Source organism: Oryctolagus cuniculus, chromosome 7, assembly GCF_051225735.1.
Source record: "Oryctolagus cuniculus isolate XC-2025 breed Fujian yellow rabbit chromosome 7, ASM5122573v1, whole genome shotgun sequence".
Classification (NCBI taxonomy): Eukaryota; Metazoa; Chordata; class Mammalia; order Lagomorpha; family Leporidae; genus Oryctolagus; species Oryctolagus cuniculus.
This window is the reverse complement of record NC_142873.1, coordinates 159,129,643-159,150,568: the sequence shown is the minus strand read 5'-3', so window position 1 is coordinate 159,150,568 and position 20,926 is coordinate 159,129,643. Positions and strand designations below refer to the sequence as shown.

The window sequence follows — 20,926 nt, the reverse complement described above, 5'->3', positions numbered from 1 at the left end:
AAACGTGCGGTCGACGCTGTTTGAATACACACAGCTCTAGAAATTAGTGTCCATTTATAGCCAGAGGAGTCTTGCACCTGCCGGGGGACACAGAGTTGACTCAGGCTGGGCTGGATGGCAAGGTGGGACCTTCAGGCCCACAAGCCACCTCTGACCCCTGGGCACTTGTTACTGCTTTTGTTCTTTTAAAAACACATTGTGCAGGGCCGGCGCTGTGGCATAGTGGGAAAAGCCACCGCCTGCAGTGCTGGCATCCCAGTTTACATCCTGGCTGCTCCACTTCCGATCCAGCTCTCTGCTGTGGCCTGGGAAAGCAGCAGAAGATGGCCCAAGTCCTTGGGCCCCTGCACCCATATGGGAGACCCAGAGGAAGATCCTGGCTCCTGGCTTCAGATCAGCCCAGCTCTGGCCGTTGCAGCCATTTGGGGAGTGAACCAGCAGATGGAAGACCTCTCTCTGTCTGTCTCTCTTTCTCTGCCTCTCTGTAACTCTACCTTTCAAAAAATAAATCTTAAAAAAAAAAAACAAAAAACTGCCGGTGCCGCGGCTCACTAGGCTAATCCTCTGCCTTGTAGCGCCAGCACACCGGGTTCTAGTCCCAGTTGGGGCGCCGGATTCTGTCCTGGTTGCCCCTCTTCCAGGCCAGCTCTCTGCTGTGGCCCGGGAGTGCAGTGGAGGATGGCCCAAGGCCTTGGGCCCTGCACCCCATGGGAGACCAGGAGAAGCACCTGGCTCCTGCCATCGGATCAGCGTGGTGCACCGGCCGCAGCGCGCCGGCCGCGGCAGCCAATGGAGGGTGAACCAACGGCAAAGGAAGACCTTTCTCTCTCTCTCACTGTCCACTCTGCCTGTCAAAAAAAAAAAAAAAAAAAAAAAAAACAACCCTGTGCTAGATTTTAAATGTTCTCACTCTAAAATGCACGCATGTATTTTCACATTTGCACTACACAAAAATGCCACTCCCCGTAACTGTGCGACTCCTGGTTTATATAAAGTGTTAATTCAGAGTCTACACCAGCCTAAGAGAAACCAGCAGTTCCACAAGACTCCCCACACGCGTCCACACGCCTGAAGAAAGGAACGGAAGTCACGAGAAGAGTGGGCTTCGTGGTCAGCCTTGCACCTGCGGCCCAGGCCCCGCACCCCCATTCTATGGCCACAGGTCAGCGTCTTCCCTCAGGTCCTTACCTGCTCCTGGAGATTAGCTTCAGGCCAACAGGTGCTCAACTGTGAGGAGAGGGCTGTGGCCAGGGAGCACAGCAGGCGCCGCCCTATGGAAACACAGAACACGGGTCATGGGAGGAGCCAGGAAGGCCCCAGAACTGGCAGGGAGCTCCCAGACAGGCTCTGCCGCAGCCCAGAAATATCCGTGTGCTGCCGGGCAAGCCCAGGACGGGTGCTGACTGCGGCGCCCCAGCCTGTCATTTCCGGCCAAAGCAGGTCAGTCTGCCCCATGCCACACGCCTCCCTCCCCGGGCTAGTCACGACGTCTAGAAACATCACGGACCAGAATGAATCATGCCGGGACACAAGATGGGCAAGTCCCACACTTGCACGAGATGACGCTCCCCCACCGGGAAGACGAGACCAGCAGGACTTGGGTCTCCAGGCACCTGCCTCCCCTGCACTGGGGTCTCTGGGCACCTGCCTCCCCTGCACTGGGGTCTCCGGGCACCTGCCTCCCGTGCGCTCGGGCCTCCGGGCACCTGCCTCCCCTGCACTCGGGCCTCCGGGCACCTGCCTCGCCTGCACTGGGGTCTCCGGGCACCTACCTCCCGTGCGCTCGGGCCTCCGGGCACCTGCCTCCCCTGCACTCGGGTCTCCGGGCACCTGCCTCCCCTGCACTGGGGTCTCCGGGCACCTGCCTCGCCTGCACTAGGGTCTCCGGGCACCTGCCTCCCCTGCACTGGGGTCTCCGGGCACCTGCCTCCCGTGTGCTCGGGTCTCCCGGCACCTGCCTCCCGTGCGCTCGGGTCTCCGGGCACCTGCCTCCCCTGCACTCGGGTCTCCGGGCACCTGCCTCCCCTGCACTGGGGTCTCCGGGCACCTGCCTCCCGTGTGCTCGGGTCTCCCGGCACCTGCCTCCCGTGCGCTCGGGCCTCCGGGCACCTGCCTCCCCTGCACTCGGGTCTCCGGGCACCTGCCTCCCCTGCACTGGGGCCTCCGGGCACCTGCCTCCCCTGCACTGGGGTCTCCGGGCACCTGCCTCCCATGTGCTCGGGTCTCCGGGCACCTGCCTCCCGTGCGCTCGGGTCTCCGGGCACCTGCCTCCCCTGCACTGGGGTCTCCGGGCACCTGCCTCCCCTGCACTGGGGTCTCCGGGCACCTGCCTCCCGTGTGCTCGGGTCTCCCGGCACCTGCCTCCCGTGTGCTCGGGTCTCCGGGCACCTGCCTCGCCTGCACTGGGGTCTCCGGGCACCTGCCTCCCGTGTGCTCGGGTCTCCCGGCACCTGCCTCCCATGCGCTCAGGTGGGGCATTCACGTTCTCGTGTGCCCAGGGAGCACCTGCGGCTGTGTGTGTGGACACTAACACAGACAGCTACTGACACCCCTGCCGGCCTGGCCACGAGTCCACCTGCCCCGGGCACCCCTCCTCCACGAATCAAAGGATACCATCTTCCTGCTGCTGCCATGCTGCGGTCAATTCTGCTGCTGGGTCATGTGTATTCCAGAAAAAGGGGGACTTCCAAAGCCTCCCCTGAACTTGGGCAGGGTCTCTCCGGCCCTGCGATGGCAGAGCTGTCACCCACCACTGCCACCTGCTCTACCACACTAACCCGAGGGGAACAGGCCACTTAGAGCAATTAACTGTTCCTTCATACCTGTAGATATCAAAGCACCGAAATACCAAGGAGCCCCGCGGAGCTTCCCACCCACGCCCCCATGTTCCTCCCCACACGCATGGAGAGGCGCCCTCTCCCACTTCTGAAGGGCCACCGTGTTGGCCAATTATCGCTGTACACACAAGGCTCCGGGCTTCCAAGCAGCAGAGAGCTCTGCACTCACTGCTTTAGGGGGAGGGGTCAAAAGGCCCCGTGTGTCCAGGATTCACAGCCACCTGTCCTGTCTGTCACTTTATGAACAGTCCACAGATGGAGACACCAGGCCCAAGGCCCTGGGGCCCCAAAGCCAGGGCAAGGCAGGGGCTGCTGCGTTCCACTCCTGGTTCTGCTCTGCCCCTGACCAGCTGTGCAAGCTGAGGCTGGTGGCTGCCCTCTGTGCACCCGGAGGGAGGTCATGGCCTCCACCACAGCCTCCAGTGGACACAGGGAATGAGGCTTGGCCAGGCCCACAGGCCCCGAGTTGGTTTAAGATTTAGTTGAAAGGCAGAGTGACAGGGAGAGAGACAGAGGTCGTCTACCTGCTGGTTCACGTCCCACATGTCTGCACACGGCCTGTGTCTGACTAGGTTGAAGCCAGAAGCTGGGAACCCCAGCTGGGTCTCCCACATGGGTGGCAGGGACCCCAGTACTTGAGCCATCACTGCACCTACCAGGTGCATTAGCAGGAAGCTGGGTCAGAAACCGAGGAGCTGGGGCCCGTGTAACGGGTTAAGCCACCGCTTGCAATGCCGGCATCTCACATGGGTGCGGGTTAGAGTCCTGGCTGCTCCATTTTCCAATCCAACTCCCTCCTAATAATGCACCTGGCAAAGCAGTGGAAGATGGCCCAAGCCACTGTGGCCATTTGGGGAGTGAACCAGAGACTGGAAGATCTTTCTGTATCTCCCACCCTCCCTCTCTCTAACTCTGCCATTCCATCCAAAAAGAAAGACATCGAGGAGCTGGGGCTTGAACTCTGATGATAGGGGATGCAGGAATCCAATCAGAGGCTTAACTCCCAGTGCTACAACCCCGCCCCCAGCCCCCATGCTTGGTTTAATGATCTGCTGTCACCGTCCTGACATTCTTGGGTCCCACAAATTGTACAGCTGGTCCGGGAAGAAGAAAAGCGGCGAGACATTTGACATTTGGTCCAGCGGGCACGATGCTGCTCGGGACAGCCGCATCCCACATCAGAACACCTGGATTTGAGTCCCTCCTCGACTCCCATTCCAGCTTCCTGTCAATGTGCATGCTGGGAGGCGGTGGCAATGGCTGAGGTCCCTGCCTCCAGTGTGGGAGACCCAGACTGAGCTCTGCCTCCTGACTTCAGCCTGGCCCAGCCCCAGGTGTTGCATGCATTTGGTGAGTGACGGGAAATCTGCCTGCCTGTCTCTGTCTGTCACTCTATCAAATACGATAAACAGATAATAAAATGGTTAATTTAAACAAAGAGGGGTGGGCATCGTGGCAAAGTGGCTGAAGTCACTGCTTGGTTTGCCTGGGTCAGTGCCAGCTCCTCCACCTCCAGTCCAGCTCCTGCTAACGCGCCTGGAAAGGGCTTGGGCTCCTGCCACCATGAGACACCCCGATGGAGATCCTGGCTCCTGGTTTCAGCCTGGCCCAGCCCTGGTTACTGCAGCCCTTTAGGGTATGAACAGCCGAGGAAGATGGCTCCCGGGCTCCCCCTCCCTCCCCGTCTCATTGCTTTGCCTTTCAAATAAACACACAGATAAATCTTGAGAAGCAAAAGATCAAGAGGTCAATACGTCTCTCACAGTGCCAAGCCGCCCCTGCCCCAGCAAGCAGAGGCTACACGGTCTCAGAGAGCTCTCCGGGTGGACACAGCCCCGAGCAAGGCTTTAGGAGGTGGGAGGGGCACGAAGTGGGCAGGCAGATCTCTGCAGAAAGGGGGAGGCCAGAGACCGTGAGCCGCTGAGCGACCCTGAGCACCCAAAGCACAGGCCACACGAGCAGGACAGCCACGGCCAGCCACGCCAGCCACGCCACCAGAGCTGTGAGGCCCCAGATGCTCACATGCAGGCCACTGCGTCTCAGACACTGCCAAACGGCACGAGGACAAGGGCAGGAAGCCCTGAGGATGTGCCACCGGCAGCGGGACTGTGGGCAGGGCCCAGACGGGTGACAGCCCCAGGACTGAGATGGGATGCAGGTATCCCAGCTCAGACACAGGGAGAACGCTGGTGGACGTGCCTGTGGCAGGGCCGGCTCTGCGTGAGCACTGCAAGGGGTCTGGAGCTAAAGGCTGCCCTGGGGCCTCAGGCGGTACCTGGACCAGAATGGGGGAGGGGCAGACACCTGTGGGAGGGGAGATAGCAGCAGGTCAGACAGGGAGAGGCCTGGGCCCACAGCTCACCAGTGCTGGAGGAAGGGACAGCTGACCGCGTGGGGGCTCGTGAGAGGGTCTTTTCAGGTCACCACGGGCTCAAGAAATAGAAGAGGGAGAACTGCAGATGCTGAGGGCGGGGGAAGTCACACCACAGAGGAGGAGGGGGGCGGGGGAGGTCACACCACAGAGGAGGAGGGGGGTGGGGGAGGTCACACCACAGAGGAGGAGGGGGCGGGGGAAGTCACACCACAGAGGAGGAGGGGGGTGGGGGAAGTCACACCACAGAGGAAGGGGAGGGTGTGGAGTGGGAGGTCACACCACAGAGGAAGGGGGGGGTCACACGACAGAGGAGGAGGGGGGTGGGGGAGGTCACACCACAGAGGAAGGGGGGGTGGGGGAGGTCACACCACAGAGGAAGGGGGGGCGGGGGAGGTCACCACAGAGGAGGATGGGGGTGGGGGAGGTCACACCACAGAGGAAGAGGAGGGTGGGAGAGGTCACACCACAGAGAAGGAGGGGGCGGGGGAGGTCACACCACAGAGGAGGAGGGGGGTGGGGGAGGTCACACCACAGAGGAAGGGGAGGGTGCGGAGTGGGAGGTCACACCACAGAGGAAGGGGGGGTGGGGGAGGTCACACCACAGAGGAGAAGGGGGGCGGGGGAGGTCACACCACAGAGGAAGGGGGGGCGGGGAAGTCACACCACAGAGGAAGGGGGGGTCACACGACAGAGGAAGAGGAGGGTGGTGGAGGTCACACCACAGAGGAGGAGGGGGGCGGGGGAGGTCACCACAGAGGAAGGGGGGGTGGGGGAGGTCACACCACAGAGGAAGGGGAGGGTTCAGAGTGGGAGGTCACACCACAGAGGAGGAGGAGGGTGGGGAGGTCACACCACAGAGGAGGAGGAGGGTGGGGGAGGTCACACCACAGAGGAAGGGGGGGTGGGGGAGGTCACACCACAGAGGAAGGGGGGGTGGGGGAGGTCACACCACAGAGGAAGGGGGGGTGGGGGAGGTCACACCAGAGGAGGAGGAGGGTGCAGAGTGGGAGGTCACACCACAGAGGAAGGGGGGGTGGGGGAGGTCACACCACAGAGGAAGGGGGGGCGGGGGAGGTCACACCACAGAGGAAGGGGGGGTGGGGGAGGTCACACCACAGAGGAAGGGGGGGTGGGGGAGGTCACACCACAGAGGAGGAGGAGGGTGCGGAGTGGGAGGAAGCAGCAGAGGGCCGGCAGCAACGTGGGAAAGGCTCAGGCCGGGAAGAAGCCAGGGTGACCTGACAGTAGCTGCAGGGCCTGCAGGGAAGAGGGGGGTGCAGGAGGACCCCACCCCTGGCTGCCGTGGCAGGGGCTGGGAGGACCCAGGCACCTACACTGGGGACTCAGCAGGAAGAAGAGGGGACACAGGACGCCTGCTCCCCCTCCACGCCCGGAGCTGAACATTCCAGACAGGTGAGCCCCAAAAGACCTGCTTCTTGTCCTCTAACTCGAACTGCGATGCACGGGAATACAGCAGGGGCCCGCGCTGTGGCACAGAGGGTAAAGCCACCCCTCGAGACGCCATCATCATAGCCCAGGTGATAACGCAGGCTTGAGTCCCCGCCACTCTGCCTCCAACCCACCTTCCTGTCGTTGTGCCTGGGAAGGAGCAGAAGACGGCCAACTGCTCAGGCCCCTGCCCCCATGGGGGAGACCAGGATCAAGGGCCCAGCTCATGGCTTTGGTCTAGCCCTGGCCAACCCCAGCTGTTGTGGTTACTCTCTCCCTGTCACTCTGCCTGTTAAATAAATAAAATAAATAATAAATCCTTTTTCTTAAGAAATATGGCACTGAGTCAGGTTAAGTCAAAATACAAAGACACAAAACACACCACATTCAGAAACAGACATGCGCAGAAGCAAATGAGCCAGGGAGGGCCGGATGCAGCGGCCGCCTGGGGAGGGGGGGCCTGAGCACGCGGCCCTGCCCAGCCATGCCCCCTTGCAGGCAATGTGTTCATCTCCCGCCACCAAATTTATTAAGCACCTACTGTGGACTGGGATACATCAGTTAAGACAACCAAAAGCCAAATGTCCCTCCGTAGACGGCAGTGGGTGAGTAACAAGGCTTGGAGGAAGGCAGGCACTCTGATGAACCCCGGTGGTCAGGCCAGCCTCCCACAGCCAGGTCTGCAGAGGTCAGGGAGCAAGCCTGGGGCAGAGCTGTGCACGGGGCCTGTGTCGGGCCTGTGTGGGGCCCGTGCGGGGCCGAGGCAGGAGCCGGAGCTGACCACTAGCGCCAGGGAAGCCTCCATGAAAACCCGACCGTGACCCGCATGCCCAGGGCGGCCGCGGGGGGATGGGGCGGCAGCTGGCAGCCAAAGGCCGGCAGGGCCACCTGACTGCTCCCATGGAGACGAGGCGGAGGGGGCAGAGCCAAGGCCACGGCGCGGTGCAAGCCCGCTGACGAGGGCAGGGATGGGAGGGAGGGTAGGCGGTGGCGGCCCTGAGTGGGCGCCGTGGGGGAAGAGGGGGAGCTGCATCTCCGACGCCCACAGCTATTTCCATCACCAGGCCTCAACTTCCTCATCTGTCCCTGGGGGTGGGAAGGGTACCTGCTCCAAGGGTGGGCTGGGGGAGTCAGAGGAAACAGCATTTATGGACAGCGCTGGGCCCAGTGCCTGGGCACAGTGAGTGCTCTGTAACTACCAGTGGCTGTCACGGGCAATAAGATGATACAACTTAGTGTCTTTCATCACAGCCAGGGGTGGGCAAAAGCCACCAACCAGGGCGCGTGCTGGGGCGCCCACGTCCGATACCGGAGCGTCTGGTTTGAGTCCTGGCTGCTCCACTTCTGAGTCAATTTCCTGGGAGGCAGCAGATGCTATCTCATCACTTGGGTCCCTGCCACCCATGAGAGACCCAGATGGAGTTCCAGGCTCCTGACTTCAGCCTGGCCCAGCCCCGGGTGTTGTGGGCATCTGGGGGAGGGAACCAGTGGATAGAAGATGTCTCTCTCTGTCTCTATTGCTCTGCCTTTCAAATAAACAACAGCAAAAACACACATTTTTTAAAGAAGGAATTCCAAGGATTAAAATACCCTCGGCATCTTCTCCTCCCACACTGGCTCGAGGGAACGCGGAGGGAAGAGCTGCACGTCCCACAGCCTGCCCGTCCCCAGGGCCACCACAGCAGGACCAGGTGGTCCCTCGCAAGGGGCCGTCTGCGCTTGCGGCACATTTAACAGCCCAGATGCCAGCGGCAGCTCCTCAGCTGTGCCCAGAGTGTCCTCAGCCAGCCGTGGCCAGGTGCTGGGGGAGGGGAGGAGGACCCCCCCACCCCGGGCTCGCGGCTTGTCCTGCAGGTGAGTGAGTACAGCATGGGGCAGAGCTGGCCGCGGTCACCCAGATGGGCCACCCTGCAACAGCATCAGAACCCACGGCTCCCGCTGTGGAAGCAACTGGACAAAAACTCGCTGTGAGCCAGGGGCGGGGCGGTGCTGAGGCCGACCCCCAGGTTGCTGCCAGAGACGCACCCTGGCTGGCAGCTCAGGTCCCCCGGCGACATCAGAGCTGCAGGTGGTGACACAGAGAATTCCCGGACGCCCCACGCTCAGTGACACACCAACGCAGGACTCCGGGCCTGGGAGCAAATGCCACACGTGGCCTCCTCAACCGGGGGCGCGGCACCTTTCCTGGGGGCTGACCTTGGGCTGAGGAATGTGTCCCGAGGCGCCAGCCCAGAGGCAAACCTGCTTGGAGCTCCTCCCCGGCCCAGGAAGCCGGGAGAGGCTGCAGGGCAGCAGCCATGAGGCCGTGCCGCCGCGGCACTTCCTGGAGGCCGGGCGCCGAGCCAGTCATGGTGAGCACGTGGTCTCGTTTAATTCTCACCCTCACAAGCCCTCAAGGCAGGAATTGCTCCCATTTCAGAGATGAAACAACCGAGGCTCACGAAGGCAAAGAGCTGCCCAAGGCCATGGAGGCCGGTGTGGGTGCAGGCTTTCCCTCCCACCCCAGGGCTCACAGAGCGCCATGTGTTTTCAATTAGGTAAAATGGGAATCCACCTGGTAGGGCAAAACAAGGAAGCCAGAAGCCACGCCTCCTGCCGCTGGAGACCAACAGGAAAACGGGCACCAGAGCAGGCGGGGGGGGGGGGGGGGAGCCTGGTGGGACGGGCAGCAGCAAGGGAGGAGCCAAAGGCCCCAGCAGGAGCTGTGCTGAGCCGCCCTGCACCTGAGGCACCTGGCTCCTCAGTGACACGGCGGGAACTGCCGAACGGTGAAGTCTCCATGCCTGCACGCTACCCTCAAATGCTTCAGGAAAAAGCACGTGTGTGTGTGTGTGTGTGTGTGCGCGCGCGTCTGAGTGCACATGTGTGACTGTGCATGTGTGCACACATGTGTGCAGCATGCAGCTGTGCACACGACTTGCGACTGTGCGCATGTATGATCCCATGTGATTGTGTGCGTGTGTATAACCATGCACGTGTGCATTGTGCAACCATGTACATGTGTGACTGTGCATGGATCTGTGGATACAGAGACAGAGCACAGCGTGAAGACGGCCGCACATTAACTACCCCCAGTGAGTCCAGGTGAAGTGAACGTGGGTGCTCGCTGTCAAAATTCAACTCCCTCTAGGCTTGAGACAAAAATTAAGGGGCCGGCGCTGTGGTGTAGTCGGTAAAGCCGCCGCTTGCAGTGCCAGCATCCCATATGGGCGCCGGTTCGAGTCCCGGCTGCTCCACTTCTGATCCAGCTCTCTGCTGTGGCCTGGGAAAGCAGTGGAAAGTTCTTGGGCCCCTGAACCCACATGAGAAACCCAGAAGAAGCTCCTGGATTCAGATCAGCCCCGCTTGGGCTGTTGTGGCCATCTGGGGAGTGACCCAGCAGACGGAAGACCTCTCTCTCTGCCTCTGGCTTTCTGTAACTCTGCCTTTTAAATAAATAAAAAAGAAACAAGAATTAGAAGTTGGGAAAACATTAAGAAGTCCCATGGAAACGGGGATGTCCCACAATGGGCAGTTGGTCTCAGAAGGCCCCTGGCTATTTAGAACCCGGTCTGCATCCCACCCTCACTGCCCCACACTGGCCACAGCTCGACCTTCTCCACGGGAGCAGCTGCGAAGCCAGACGAGGCCTCTGCAGGCACAGGTGACTCCGGGACTCTCCGTGTCTGCGCTCTGCAGGGTCTCCCATGCTGCCGCAGGCATGAGGCACCCGCCAAGGCCCTGGCAGCACTGAATCAAGCCCACGCCCTGGTGCAGATCAGCTGCAGGATGACCAGCGCACAGCCGCCACGCACAGCCCCCGGCTGCAGCAAGCGCAGGAGTCCAGCACAGGCGGGACCTGCGTGCTGGACAGGAAGCGAGAAGAGATGCCGCTTCCACCCCGCCAGAGGCAGACGGCCGGTCAGATCCAAGCTGACCTCCACGGCGGTGGCTCATGATAGGGCAACTCCTTGCCCACCCCCCCACCCCCAACAGACAGCTGGCAACTTCTGGCAACGTCTGGAGCCACTTTTCATAGTCATGCCTAGGAGGACAAACCGGGTAGTGATCACAGGTCCGTGCCCACCATGAGGAATTACCTGCCCCTGTGCATGGCGCGGGGGGCGGGAGACCCCACTGGGTGTCACCCGAGTTGTCGACGGCCCCAGGCTCCTTTGGCACCTCTGCACCTGCCATTCCTTCAGCCCGGAGCGTCACTCCCTGCCAGATCACCAGACCAAGCCCTCCTGACTGCTCTCTGCTCTACCAACACCTGCCCTGGGCTGCCCTAAGGCCCGAGTTTGCACACCTGAACGGCGGCTGCCTGTTTTCACCATCACACACAGCATGCTCGCTGAGCACAGACCAGAGGCGGTGTTGTGGCCCTCGCAGGCCCCATGCAGCCTTGTTCTCAGAGGCATTAAAATGGACTGGATCTCTTGTTAAACATAATTCTCAAAAACTCATAATAGAGGGACAACAAACAAGTAGATGGGTCATTTCAAAGTTACTATCCTTGTAAGACAAGGAGACAGAACAAAAGAAAAGTAACTGGTTATCACGTTACTCTAGGTTACCTTTTTCTAAAAACACAGATTTATGTAGACAGGTATTTGAAAGTCAGTGAGAGAGAGAGGGAGAGACACTCTCCAAATGCCCGCAACACTCAGGGCTGTGTCGAGCCAAAGCCAGGAGCCTGGGCTCCAGCGGGGACTCCCACATAGGCGTCAGGTACTCAGGGACCTGAGTCATCATCTGCTACATCACAGGCTGCTCACACAACCGCAGGGAGCTGGATCAGAAGCAGGACAGGGGCCAGCGCTGTAGCGCATCAGGTTAATGCCCTGGCCTGAAGCACAGGCATCCCGTGCGGGTGCCGGTTCTAGTCCCAGCTGCTCCTCTTCGGATCCAGCTCTCTGCTATGCCCTGGGATAGAAGTGGAAGATGGCCCAAGTTCTTGGGCCCCTACACCCACGTGGGAGACCCAGAAGCTTCTGGCTCCTGGCTCCTGCCTTCGGATCAGTGAAGGCAGTTGTGGCCAACTGGGGAGTGAACCAGTGGATGGATGACCTGTCTCTCCCTGCCTCTCCTCTCTCTGTGTAACTCTGACTTTCAAATAAGTAAATAAATCTTAAAAACAAAGAAAAGAAGAAGAAGCAGGGCAGCTGGGACTCGAACCAGGCACTCTGCTACGGCATGTGGGCATCCCAGGGATGGCTGCTCCCTCTGCCCCACAGTGCCGGCTCCTGAAGGAGCTGAGCTGGCCCGCCTAGGAAATGCAGCCGTTATCTCCAATCCTGACCTCCTGGGAAGTCTGCTCCTAGCTTCGTTCCAGCTCAGTGACAACAACTTTAGTGCAAGTGACTCCATTTTGATTTTTCCTTCCGGTCAGCCGGGGCCTCGTGCAGGAGCTTGGTCCAAGGAACGGCCTCCTGTAATTTTTATTTAACATCTCAGATAATCCTAAAACATCAGGGAATCCAAGCAGCCTTTCACCTGCTGCAGAGACCTCACAATGTAAGCCATTTATCTGTGCTTCTGGCCCAGCTGGTGAAACCACCCCCAGATCGCGCTGCGTCTCTGGCCCTGACTTGGGTGATGGCGAGGCAGGGGCACCTGGCAGGCCTGCTCCGACACAGGACACGGCGGCTGAGCTGAGATACCCCTCAGCGGCACCAGAACACCCTGGACTGGGCCCTCGGGCACCACGGTTCTGAGCAAGGAGACCTGTGGTGCAGGCTTCATCCCCGCCCAGGAGCGGAACCGGGACAGCAGGCAAGAACGGCATCTTTTGGCTTTAGAAGGGATTTTTCTTCCCAGGGAGCAGTAGGAGCCCTGGGACCTGAGGTCAGGAACCGGCAGGCCTGCAAACTCCGGCTCCAGATCTTCCTCTCATTTAGCCGGGCTCAGGACCCTGGGGCTGTGGCAGGCTCCAGAGGGCGGTAATGCAGAACCCAGAGCCCCCGCTGCACGCAAGTCCTGTAGGGCCGGGAATCCCGGCTCCCCAGAGGGCCCAAGTACCCCCCACGCCTGGGCAGCAGTCTCTGGCCCCAGCCACTTCCCCACAGGCTGTGTACCTGCCAGGAAGCTTCCTGCAGGAGGGCAGCAAAAACTCCTCCACACAGGAGGCGGGGGTGGGGGGTGGGGAGGCCTTTCCTCTCCCGGGACCCCCTGCTTGCTGCTGAGCCCCACAAGGAGCGTTTCTGTTGGGTCAACTTCAGGGAGGAAGGACCAGCGCAGGCCCAGTGAGCCCAGGGAAGCAGCTGGGAGGAGGCCCCGCAGACCGTGAGTGACCTCCAGAGAAGCACAGAGGGCAATCAGACCACAAGAGCTCCTTCAACCCGACGTGGACAGCCCTGTCAGCTCTCACAGGGTCACGACTCACTGACGCTGTTACCCGTTTATCCGGAGGAGGTCATTCATGTTCCTCTACACCTGCACAGGGTCACAGGGTCACCCGACTCTGCACCACACGACAGGCCCACAGGACCCGGCTCTCCCGGACACCACCTGCTTCCCAGAGGCCGCCCAGTGGCCCCAGGGCTGGCGCTGTGGTGCAGTGGGACCAGCTGGAGTCCCGGCTGCTCGGCTTCCGATCCCACTCCCTGCTAACACGCCTGGGACAGCAGCAGCAGATGGCCCAGTGCTTGGGCTCCTGCCATTGTATATGGGAGACCCGGATGGAGTTCTGGGTTCCTGGCTTCAGACTGGCCCTGCACCAACTGTTGTAGCTCTCTTGGGAGTTAACCAGCAGCTGGAAGACCTCTTTCTCTCTCTGTCTCTCCCTCTCTCTCTGTCACTCCACCTTTCAAATAAATAAAATAAATCTTAAAAAGAGAGAGAGAGAGAGAATCACTGCTCTCGCTAACACCTCTCCTGTTCCCTCCACTACTTCCCCCTATAATTGGTTCAACTAAACCAGGCTCCTGCCAAGTCCTGGGGCAGGGGAGCCCTTCTGCTGAGAGGTCATTAAGTCAATCCAGTGTCCCCTCCTGAGTCCCCCTCCTCGCTGCCCAGCACTGGCAAAGGCCATCCTGGAACCCTGCTGGCACCAGGCGCAGTCTTCTGGGGGGAAATTCTTTCCAAACTCTGCAACATGCGCTTTGCACACAGGCGTGAGCGCGCCTGCACACAGCCACAGGTGTGCCTGTTTACCCAGAAGGGCGCACGCTCAGCACCAAGCCACACTGCTTGTTTGCGTGGGCGGCTGCCTCGGCTCCAGCACACAGGCAGCTGCCTCGGAACAAAGCATAACCCGAGGAAGGAGGAAGCCTCCCCGGGATGCTGAGCACTGTTTCCTTCCTCCCCAAACACGTGCCCAGCTGAGGATCAGAACCAAGATGTTTTCAACAGACACTGTCAGCGTCTCCCACGTGTGTCTCCCACGAACTTGAAGGAGGAAGCAGCATCAAGATGAGAACTCCTGCTGGGTCACAGGCCTTGTCCAGTCTCTGGACAAGCAGTGAGCGGCTGAGCTGAGGCGAGTGACCAGCAGACAGCACCTGACACAGCAGGAACCCTGGCGGGCCCTGCAAGGCTGGCTCAAAGCTGGGGCCACCAGGGAGGAGCTCAGGAGAGCAGAGGAATGGGCGTGGAGGCCCAGGGGCCACTTGGAGGCTCCAAGAGAAGCTGTCCCCATTCTTCCCAGCGGGCGTAGGCACAAACACCCAGAACCAGGCACACCCTGGCAATCCAGTTCAGGAGCCAGATGGCACCTCCATTCCCAAAGCCACAAAACCATTAGTCAGCAGGCCACGGGGCAGAGCTGGCCTGGTGAGACTCCCCTGGCAAAGAGACTCCCGGTTTTACAGGCCAGCGACTCATCCAACTGTCACGTTTCACAAAATGACACCCAGGGGCTTTTTTACAGCCCATGGCCACAGAGTGCAGGCAAGACCAGACCTCCTGCAAAACTCAGCCAAGAGCAAACGGCTTCCACCCAGGCTTCCTGAGCACGACCACGTTCCTGAGGATGGAAACTCAACTTCCTTGAAATGTACTTGGAGCACATAATGCAATAACAAAAAAAAAAAAAAAAAAAAAAAAAAAAAAAGGCACAAGCTCTAGTGGGCAGGAGAATGCACGCTGGCCCTCACCTGCTTCCAGAAAACTCACATCTGCCAGAAAGGTGTTTCATCCTAGAAAGGCCCAAGTCCACAGAAGGACGGCTTACCTAAACGTTCCCGGGAGGAGAGGGACACAGACACCGAGCGCCAACCCCCCCCCCCAAGCAAGCCAGGACAAAAGCCCCGAGGGCCGGGAGAGGCCAGGGGCCCACCACGAAGCAAGTGACTCTGCTCCTCCTCACCTTTTTCCCGAGAAATTACGAAGCCACAGAAACACCAGAGGCAGTACATGGAAAAGCGGAATTCAAAGGTGATTTTTGGTGAAAAGTGTGCGATCCACGCATGGCGTTTTCACTGAAAGCATTCCACCACACGTGGTCTGAAGACTTCCACAGGAAGGCCCTGCAGTCGGCCCTGGGGAGAGCAGCACCCAGGCGCGTGTGTGCATGGGGCTGCTCCTGGGGGTACGACGCTGCTTGTTTTCCGGAGCCATCTGAAAGCTGCAGACGTAGGCTCCTCCCCAACTCGCCTCTCCTACCTTGAGTCTCCCAACCAGAGCCCATCTCCCGCAACCAGCGCCATCCCACTCACGGAACTCGCTTGTCCTCTAATACATAGCTTTTTTTTTTAATTTGTGCATTTGTTTTTATTTTAAGATTGATTTATTTATTTGAAAGTCAAAGTTACAGAGAGGCAGAGGGAGGGGGAGAGAGAGAGAGATAGAAGTTTTCAATCCACTAGTTCACTCCCCAATTGGCTGCAGCGGCCTGAGCTGCAGTGATCCAAAGCCAGGAGCCAGGAGCTTCTTCCAAGGACTTGGGCCATCCTCTACTGCTTTCCCAGGCCATAGCAGAGAGCTGGATTGGAAGTGGAGCAGCTGGGACTTGAACCAGCGCCCATATGGGATGCTAGAACTGCAGGCAGCAGCTTTACCCACTATGCCACAGTGCTGGTCCCTAATATATAGTTTTAAAATATTTACTTATTTATTTAAAAGGCAGAGTTACAGAGAGGGAGAGGCAGAGACAGAGATCCATCTTCCATCTGCTGCTGGTTCACTGCTTACATGTCTACAGGAGCTGGGAACTCAATCCAAGCCTCCATGCAGGCGGCAGGAACCCACTCACTTGGGCCGTCACCACTGCCTCCCAGGGTCTGCACTGCTGGGAAGCTGGAGGCGGGAATCTGAACCCAGGCTCTGCGGCATGGGATGCGGGCATCCTAACCGGTGTCTTAACTGCTGGGCCAAACCCCGTCTGCCCCCAGGAATTTAATTCTGACTCCGCAATGCCTCTGATGTACAGCCCAACCTGTGCCCACCTCTCAATCCGGCCCGTGCTGGCTTCCGGCACGGGGCCTCACTGAGGGTCTCGGCTGCATGCAGTGCCCGCACCATCGTTCGCCAGCTGCTGGCCTGTCACAGCTCTAACCGTCAGAGCCACAGCGCCGCCTCTGGGATTCCCACAGCCTCCATGTGTCCAATTATGGCTTAGAACTGGATTAATTTTGAACATTTTGGTGAGCTGATGATATCCAAGATCTACCGGAGGCATGGGGCCAGTCTGCCCCATTTCCTGGTAATTTCTCTGATACCTAGGTTATGGGTCAAAGTTCCATAGATAGAAAATACACTAAATATATTAGAGGAAAAACAGAAGAAAAAACCAGCGGGAGAAGAAAATAATATGGAATAAAATCTGAAAGTAATAGACAAATAAAATCAAAAGTGTGCATGAGAAACACAATATAATCAAAATGTAATGATAACTGGGGAGAAACATGCGTGACACATATCACAGCCACAGGACAAACTTCCTCAATACAAAAAGAAAACCCATGGGGCAGGCGTTCGGCTCCGTGGTTCCTGCGTCCCATACTGGAGTGCGGGCTCAGGTCCCAGCTCCTCCACTTCCGATCCGGCTTCCTGCAGGTGCGCACCCTGCGGGGAAGCAGATGAAGGCTCCAGGGGAGACCTGGATGGAGATCTGGGTCCCTGGGTCCCACCTGGCCCAGCCCTGGCTGTCACAGGCACCTGGAGAGTGAACCAGCGGACGGAAGATCTCTCTCCATCTATCTCTCTGACTCTCTGTCTTTCAAATAAAATGGAAACAAAAAATTTTTGATTGCATAAAAACAAAAAAAAGAACACCCCTAGATCAGTAAGAAAAAGACTGCCAGAGTAAGAAGGAAGCGGGCGAAGGACACAACAGACTGCTCATCTGTTCATAAGTGATCTGTAAAGACAGGAGATGAGGCCTCACTTCCAAACGAGGAGAACGCAAATAAAAAACTGTCCACGACCACTTCCCAGCCAGAGAGCTGGGCAAGGCGGGGCTGACACGGGAAACAGGCCTCCTCATACAGCGCCTGCGCGCACAGAGTGCTGGATCTTGGAGCGGGTGTTGTGGCACAACATGTCAGGCCTCTGCTTGGGACACCGGCGTCCTAGGTACTGTCCTGGGCTCAGTCTCGGCTCTGCTTCCTCTTCTGGTCTCCGCTGGGGCACAGCCCAAGGCGACAGGTCAGGGCTCAGGTGCTCGGGTCACTGCCGGTCACATGGGTGACCCCGACTGAGCAACGGGCTCCTGGCTTTGGCCAGACCCACCCTGGCTGTTGCGGGAATTTGGGGAGTGAGCCAGCAGATGGAAGATCTGTTTCTGTGTCTCTGCCTTTCAAATCCAAAAAAAAAAAAAAAGATTTTAAAGTATGTTTTTATTGTTTATTATCCAAGTCTGTTAATTTGTTTGTCCTTTCTTAAGATTTATTTATTTATTTGAAAGTCAGAGTTATAAATAGAGAGACAAGGAGAGTGAGAGAGACATATTTTTCATCTGCTGTTTCACTGCCCAATGTCCAGGGCTGAGCCAGGCTGAAGCCAGGAGCCAGTAGCTTCATCAGGGTCTTCCACGTAGGTGGCAGGGGGTCAAGCATGTGGGCCATCTTCCACTACTTTCCCAGGAACATTAGCAGGGAGCTGGATTGGAAGTAGAGCAGCCGAGATACCAACCAGCACCCATATGGGTGTCATAGGTGGCACCTTTACCCACTATGCCATAATGCTGGCCCCTATTTATTTAAAATGCAAAGTGATGGAGGAAGAGAGAGAGAGAAGTGGGGGGAGGGGGGAGAGAAGGAGAGAGAGAAGGAGAAAGAGATATCTTCCAACACTGGTTCACTCCCCAAATGCTGGCAACAGCTGGGGCTGGGTCAGACCAAAGACAGGAGCCAGGAGCTCCATCTGGGTCTCTCAGTGGTTGGTAGGGACTCAAATACTTGAGCTACCCCTGATTCCTAGGGTTCACATTAACAGGGAGCTGGATCAGAAGCAGAGGTGAGACTTGAACCCAGGCACCCTAGCAAAGGATGCCAGTGTCCCAAGTAGTGGTTCAATCTGCTGTGCCACAATGCCTGTCCATGGAAATAAATGAGAGGAAAAGACCAAACTTAAATATTTACCAATTCAGGATTGGCTAAAAAAATAACTAAAACACAACCAATCAGTAGAATGCCATGGAGCCATTACATCAAGTAAGGTGGTTCCAGATGAACTTAGAAAAATGACTTGATCTCTGTGCCTCAGCTTACTCATTACAAACTGTACAAGAACAGTACTGGGGGACAGCGCTGTGGCTTAGTGGGAAAAGCTGCAACCTGCAGTACTGGCATCCCATATGGGCGCAGGTTCAAGACCCAGCTGCTCCACTTCTGATCCAGCTCTCTGCTATGGCCTGGGAAAGCAGTAGAGGATGGCCCAAGTCCTTGGGCCCCTGCACCAGAATGGGAGACCCAGAAGAAGCTCCTGGCTCCTGGCTTCGGATCAGCGCAGCTCCAGCCGTTGCAGCCAATTGGGAAGTGAACCAGTGGATGGAAGACCTCTCTCTCTCTCTCTCTCTGACTCTCCTTCTCTCTCTGTGTAACTCTGACTTTCAAATAAATAAATAAATCTTAAAAAAAAAAAAAAACAGTACTGAATCTGCAGGGCTGTTGTGTGAGTAGTGAGATGAACGTCAGCACACAGTGACCACTCGCGCCATCAGGCACATGGCAGCAAAAGGACAATGACGATGACCTGGTGTTTAACCAGTGGAAAAACTGCAGTGCAGAACACTGTATTGCAGTGTTGAGAATATCGTCTCCAGTGTGTGTCCACGGAGACACGTGTGTGTCATGCCTGTGGAAACTGTGCTCACATAACGCAGTGTCTCTGACTTAAAAACAGGGTACGGCCAGCGCTGTGGCGTGGCAGGTAAAGCCGCAGCCTGTGACACCGGCAGCCCACATGGGAGCTGGTTCATGTCCCAGCTGCTCCACTTCAAATCCAGCTCCCTGCTGATGGCCAAGTGCTTGGGCCCCCGCCAGCCACGTGGGAGACCCTGATGAAGCTCCTGGCTCCTGGCTTCGGCCTGGAGTGGCGCTGGGTGTTGCAGCCACCTGGGGAGTGAACCAGAGGATGGGCTCTCTCTGTAACTCTTTCAAAATGACATAAATAAATCTTTAAAGAGTAAATAAAAAATACCGTATCCAGAGGGTATGTGCATGGAGACACGCGCGGTCACGCCTGTGGAAAACCGTGCTCACAGAAACGCAGAGCGGCCCTGCTGAGATCTGAGGGACCCTGCTAACAGCAGCACTTCGGAGGAGCCCGCACGGCTGTGAATCCAGGGAGGGACGCAGCCGTCACCGTCACCGTGCAGACCAGGCCGCCTTTTGGTTCTGTGCGCGCTGTCTTTTGCCTACAGGGTGGAGTAGGGGAAGGGATGGGGCCGGAAGCTCGGAAGGAAAGAAGGGTCTTCGGGGGGCTGGGCCGGCCCCGTGCAGTCTGCGTCTGAGCGATTCACTCCTCTCCTGCTCTGAGGCTCACGGGCCTGCAAGACCTGGTCTCTGCAGAGGCCACCAGCAAGGAGAGCGCGGCCAGCATAGGGCAGACGCCACCCCCAGGTGGAGCAGCAGGGAGGAAGGGGGGCGTGTGCCGGGTTCCAGCCGGCTGCACTCAGCAGCACCCACCACAAGCTCTCAGCAGGAAGCAGGACTGGGAGAGACGCCCCAAAGCCAGCGTGCCTGCTTGTACCCCCCGCCTGCCCACCGTGCCGGCGGTCAGCCAAGGCAGGCCACGTGCTGAGGTGCTGACACACACGGGGTGGGGCCCCTGCCCTGGTCCGGAAGCTGAGTGTGGAGCGCGGGGTCGGGAACGTGCTCACACAGCTTCCCCAGAGCCAACCTTGGCTCACACGGCCTTCCCGCCCCCGCCCCCTTCTTCATAAACACACTTGGATCCTTCCGGGGCTTGGAACCGTCCCTTTACCTAAAGCTGAAAGTCCCCTAGTTCCCCCAGCAGTACATACGGCTTCGTGGCATAAATCAGTCCCCACGGACCCGGGAAGAAACAAAAATCATAAAACCGGATATTACTAAAATGTCCTCCACCTGCAAGAAACCTAGAGGGTCCACAACAGGTTTTATTTCCTGTCCCTGCAGCAGATGAGGATTCCGCGAGGTGAAGCCAGGGTCAGGACCGTCTCTGGGAGGAGCCAGGGCAGCCTGGGCCAGGCGGTCAGAGCTAACCATCTCCTTGGAAACGGGTCCCTGGTTTGCCCAGCGGTTTAGCAGGAAGAGAGGGGTGGGGCCCGCACTGTGAGAGGCATTTGTTGATCCGCCGGGGACCCTGATCTGGCAGGAAGCCCGCCGGCAGAAGCAGGACTGCCGCACAGCCAGGCTGTGGACCACGGGGTTCCAGCAGCAGGAAACACGTGGGCTGCACACTTGGGTAATGTGCAGGCCTGAGAGAAGCTTAATTGGAGCTGGTCTCAAAGCCTCCCACCCAGCCGTCCACGCTGGGGAGGAGATGGAAGTGGGTCACATCCCCCCCGAAACGGCGTCATGCGGGCTCTGGCACACTTGAGTTAGTCCAGGAGCACTGCAGGGCCAGGCTTCCTCTCGCTCAGCCCGAGGGACCCTGCCCCGCCGCCCAGAATGAAGGGTGGCCCATCAGCACCAGGGGCACCACACGCAGGGACGTGTCTGGGGCTGGGGGAGGGTGACATCCCTGGGACGGGCGAGGCCCCAGCTCTGCTCCTCCCTCCGCAGGTGGGCAGCCAGCTCCGTGGCCTTGGGCTTCTCCAGCCCCCCTGGAGGAAGACAGGAAGGATACCCTGTGCTTCCACATGAACTGCTCTGGGCCTCCGTGACCTTGGTCTCTGCAGACACTGCAGGCCTGGTGCTAG

General features: G+C 58.6%; 1 protein-coding gene across 2 annotated transcripts in view; it reads right to left on the bottom strand.

The window, feature by feature from the left end:
* The window catches only part of CTNNBIP1 (catenin beta interacting protein 1), a 54,150-nt gene that overhangs the window by 24,161 nt on the left and 9,063 nt on the right, over nt 1-20,926 (bottom strand). The window contains exon 2 of one of the 2 annotated variants that reach the window (XM_002716164.6): nt 1,189-1,271. The exons of the other annotated variant lie outside the window; for it this stretch is intronic. The gene's annotated coding sequence lies outside the window, so the exon portion shown is untranslated. The remainder of the gene's footprint in view (nt 1-1,188; nt 1,272-20,926) is intronic. 2 annotated transcript variants of the gene reach the window in all.